Raw genomic sequence first — 5,503 nt, forward strand, 5'->3', positions numbered from 1 at the left:
CCCCACTGCATTTGGGAAGCACCTGAATCCTAGCACAGCCTGCGAGCTAGGGGGGCCTTGGCTGGGTTTGAAGGCTCCAGCCCCCACCCGCGCTTGTTTCCACGCTGCTCAGATGCTCGGTCCTGATTTGCGGTTTCTTCCTCTTTTCCTGGTTGACTTTATATTGAATATTATGATTTGTTTTACCAGCAAACCAAATGATAACAGTTCAGGACTAGTTCTGCATCTCATAGAGCACTGGAAAGGAGTTTGTACATTGCCTGGAGTTGGACTGGATTCTACTTTTTTAGAATTCATGTTTCTTGTTTACTTTTTGGATTTCACTGAGATGGAGCAGGGGAACAGGCTGGATCCCTGGTCACCCCTCTTTGCCAGCCGTGGGAAAGAGGCATAGCAGTCCTAATCCTGGCAGTGGAACCACACAGAATACACGTGCAAAAAAATTGAAGCAATCCACACTTCTGCCAGCTCTGGCCTCTTCACAGTTAATCTCTGTGTACCGGGAAAAGGTGAATAATGCACGTTTTCAAAATCCTAATTATACAAATTACCATCTTGAACCCCACCGTCTTCCAGTTTTTAATGAAGAAAGAGCCCATTTCACTACCTAAATAAATCCTTTAGGACCCAGCGGGGAAGTACAGTGCCTGCGTGTCACTGTGGCAGAAAAATCTTGACTTGGCAAAGGCGTAATCGGTGCTGCCTGTGAGAGGCACACAAGCCCACGGCCTTAGCAGTGAGGAGGAGAGGTCAGGTAGGACGGTACTTAGAGCAGCGCAAGGGCATGGGGTTTTTTTCCATCCCCCAAAGGAGATGAACTCAGCATACTCTTTGAACTTCTTCAGGCCTTTTGGAAAGTAACTCATGAGCTTTTTTAGCACATGAAGGATATCAGGTCCAGGCCCTTCAAAGGACAGGGAGGCAAAGCCAGAGGAGGGCACCTCGCAGGAGCAGAGCTCCTCATTTTGGCAAGCTGGAGGAGCTTGGTGGGCTTCCAGCTTGTCTCCTGACATGGTCCCCGCAGGTCTCTGACTCTCAGTAGAGCTGGTGACTTACAGGGCCAGAAGACAAGTGGCTTCTCTACACGTCGGGGGAATTTTAAATCCTTTGGTCTAGCCTGAGAGAGAGAGAGAGCACACAGCTCGCTGCTCCGTCTCTCCCAGGAGGAAGATGCAGGCAGAGGTACCCCCACGGTGGTAGGAGGAGGCGAAAACTAGGAAGCTTCAACTAGGAAGCGAAACGAGCATCTGATCCTCGTTTGCCAGCAGCCCGCTCCTGCTGCGTGCCACTTAGGTATCCTCAGCGGATGGGCAGCCCTGGTTCCTTCTGCCCTAGCTGCCCACCACCACCTCTGCTTCCAGAGCCCCCTTGGTGGCAGGGTGGCCACGGCGGGCTATGCCCAGCCCTCTCCTGCTCACAGCAGCACTGCCCACTCCAGAGCCCAAACCCGCTCCAGACAGGTTTGCCGCCTGTGGCACCTTTTGAAGCCCACCTCGTGTTCCCTGTTGCCCGCAGTGCTATGGGGAAGGCACCGAGTGCACTTTGTATCTGAACCGGACCAAAAACCCCGTCTCGCGCCCTCTGGCTTCGCCCACCTACGTCTCACGCCCTCCTCTGCTCACTTTCCTGCGGTGCTGAGGGCGTAATTGCCTGTGGGACACAGAGTTATGGTCTTATCAGCCCAAGTGGTTTTGATTGCTAATCATGTTGCTTGTGATGACATAGTCATACACTGGATAAGGAAAAAAGTAGTGGAAGAGCAGATAAAGGTGACCTAATAAGCATGCTGTGGGTCAACCATCTTTTTACACCAATTTTGATAAGGCCTCTTAGAAAGATTGTTGGAGGAAACAAATAGCATGACCCAAAGGGCAAAGTTTTTTATGGACAATAAACCAGCGACATGATAGGAAACAGCATTACAGGTTACCCCTCCCTCTTGGAGTCAGGAATAAGAAGGACCCGAGAATCTGTACCGTCCCGTCCAATTCGCTGACAGAGATAAAGTGCAGGTACCGTTGCTGGAAAAGCGTCTATCTGATATTGTTGATTGTCCAGCTCCTCTGCTCCTTATGGGTATTTAGATTCATAGTTTCTGTTTTTAGCAACTGAGATAAAATTTTATTGCTTTTTTTTTTTTTTTCCTTAGGATACATTAAGCATCAAATCTGTCCTCTTTCTCTACCACCATTGGAAACCAGATTCTCATTGCTGAAATCCTAACACAGGTCAAGAGCAATTCATAAAGGCAGCCTGCCTTTCAGCTTCCAGATGAGACACATGTTAGAGAAAATATTTTACTTCCAGTACACACAGAGGTGATCTAACATCCTTGAAAGAAGATTATCATCGTTCTGTCCTTTTCAGGGCAGAACTTGACTCTGAAATGTTAGTGACGTGGTAGCAGCTGGTGAGGGATACTGGATGATTTAGTTGATTTAAATAACAGAGCTATGGAGGATGGTGAAGCAGCTCACGGTGAAAGGGTTGCTGTACTTTTCTATACGGACCAACGCTAGGAAACCAGGCAAGCCGGCTGCTGGTACAAAAAGGAGAGGAACATTTGTGATGAGCAAGAAGGGACTGTTTCTTTTCCTATTGCATGTTTGCCAGTTGGAAAGGAGCTGATCAGGGAGGTCACAGGGCCAAACTCTAACAACAGCTGAATTTTTTTAAGGCCTGATAATTTTATGACCACTGTTAAGCACTGTAATTTATGTAAACCAAGATAATGATAAGTGGAAAAAAATCAACTCATGTTTCAGAGCTTATGTTCCCCGGGGACAGGGATGAGCGTCCCTCCTTTGGGAAGGAAAACCGAAGGGCAGGAGCATGGCTCCCCCTGAGCACGCTGGTGGGGGGCCCGGGCTGCCCCAGTCTGACAGCGGGGTGACCACCCAAGGGTCCTGGGTGCTGTGGAGCGCAGTGCTAATAGCAGAGCTAGATATTATGCATGCATGCATATTCATACAGGCAACCCAGTGGGGATGAAGTCCTAAGAACCAGGCGCCCACCACCGTCAGGCTATGTGAGGGGAGCCAGGACACCCCACGGTAACAGGGCAGGGCCCTGGTTGGCAGCACAGTGCTGTGACAAGAGGTGGAACGCTGTATGCCATTGTATTCCAAACAGAACTGATATAATATGAGATAGCGCTTTTCTCCTGTCTTCATCACAGATTAGGCCAGGAAGGTCGAACCTACACAAGAACCAGAGGCAGGACAGCATCAGTGAGAGCAACACCAGGCTGAAAATGAAAGTCCCAGGTGGGTTCAGGACATCCTATTTTTGCGTAGGCATGGGAAGAGAGGAATGGAAAGGTTTGGAAAAACAGATCCTCTGGGAACAGGCTGGGGAAGAGCGCAGCTGGCAGGAAAGCTGAAAGGTGAAACCACACGTGTCGTTCTGCAGGGATTCCAGCTGGAAGGTGGGCTCCAGTCTCGTTAACCAAAGGGGATGGCACACAAAGTTAAGGGCCACAGACCTCTGTAGGAGACATTCAGGTTAAGTATTAGGCTACATATAGAGAGGTTAAAATAGCCTGAGCGTTGAAACTGCCCGACAAGGGAATGCCGTGGATGCAGTCAGCGCTGGAGACGTTCAAGGCTATCGCTGGACAACTCTCTGTGCCTGAGAGGTGGTTTGGGGATAATGAGATCAGTCCTGTCATAGTTAAGAGTGAAGGTCTGGATGACTCACAACAAGTCCCGGCCAACCTGGATGATACACTGATAACCCCATGGGCTGCCTGTCTCCGGCCTCCGTCACGAGACCGCTGGCCTCCCCCAGCTGCCTGCCCTCGAGTTCTTACAAACTGCTCGCTTTTGAAAAAAAACTTTCCGATGTTTCAAAAACATCTCCAGTTCTGTTTTCATCCACACTGAAAGTGTTTTTTTTCTGGTCAGAAAAGTGCCAGAAGAAGGAAAATATCTTGGTCAGCAGATTCAGTCTATAAATCCAAAGCCACATTACCTAAACTTAGAGAAAAATTACCTTCTTGCAGCTCCTCTAGCTCTTTTGGCTGGGCACTCTCAAGAGGGGGTGAATTAGGTTTGTTCTCAGCTTTTCAGTCCCATGGTAAATTTCTAAGTCTAATCATGGGGAAAATGGGGTTATTTGTAAACACAGCACAGAAGATCTGAGACCAAGAGAGAATAAAGAGGAACCTCTGCACATTTTCAGCGCTGTCCCTTTTCCAAGCAAAAGTGCACCTTTTACACGCTGATGTTGGCTTTGAACAAAATGTTTCCTCATTTCTTGTGACTGTAACTTCTTAGCAGACCAGGACTTTGCTAGTGGCCAAAAGCCCTTGCAGCATCTCCAGAGCTGTGAAGCACAGTACATTCTCTCCATGTAGCTGTAATCAAGGTAAAACACGACGGATCCCACATAAGACTGCTCAAGAGATCTCTTTATAGCAAACACAGCAAGAGCTTCAAGAAATAACTTCACTGGCGTTTGTTCCATATTGCTTAATGTCTCCTTAGGGGCTGTGGCTACCATCCCAAACAACATTTCTATGGCTTGCGTGGCTACATCCTTTTCCTGTGAATCAACGTTGGCATCTGCTCATCCAGAGTATTCAGGAGAAATATTTGCTGTTGCCTGGAGACTAAGACAGGAGACAAAGTATCAGGAGTCCTAAATTATTTTTGCAGCTCTTTCTCTGATACTGCGCCACCGCCGGACAGTCCCCTTTACTTAGCGGTTGTATACCTAATGGGGTTTTAAAACCTGTGGAATAGGTACAGTTATATTTGCCAAGTGCACAAAATACCCGTAAAGTCCTCCCAGGCCCACGCGTGAAAGGCATCATGTAGGAATACAAAGTGCACCTACTACACAGCAGATTCCATCTGCTTTTGTCGGCATCACCATCGCACTTTCTGTCCTCTCTGGGAGGGAGATAAACCCCACAGAGACAGAACGACTCCGCTGAAGAACGTCTGACCGGCTCATTTGCCGACCGGTGGTCTGGTTACACCAGAGGTACTGCAAACATACCATACGTATGGCTTTGCCTCCACCCTGCCGGTGCGGTAGGACTGTAAATACACAGAGAAATGCTGGACCCTGAAATGTTTCCACCGACTCCAGTTGTTAAAACTTTTCACATCACACCGACGACCACTCACATATGTGGGGGATGAGGAAACTTCCTTCCACCCAGAGGTGCGAGAAAACTCTGGCGCTGGCAGTCACGTGCTCCACACAGCCTTACAACCCGCAGGATCCTGCATGGAAAAATTTCACTTCCATGTGTTGACTAAGTTAATGTGGTGGGGGTAGTGGGCGGACATAAAATGAAACTATGAAAAGAGATTAATTTGCAGCTGGAGCCCAGGCAGGGAGAACTCCACTCCTCTGTTTGCTCAGAAAATGGCAGCTTTGACCAAAACCTGGGCAGAAAGAAGAGGTTAAGGCAGTGGTAATAAAAAAAAAAAAAAAAAAAAAAAAAAAAAACAACTGGGGGAAAAAAAAAAACAAGCAAAAATTAACAAAC

This window comes from Charadrius vociferus, unplaced genomic scaffold (assembly GCF_000708025.1).
Source record: "Charadrius vociferus isolate BGI_N301 unplaced genomic scaffold, ASM70802v2 scaffold34, whole genome shotgun sequence".
NCBI classification, from domain to species: domain Eukaryota; kingdom Metazoa; phylum Chordata; class Aves; order Charadriiformes; family Charadriidae; genus Charadrius; species Charadrius vociferus.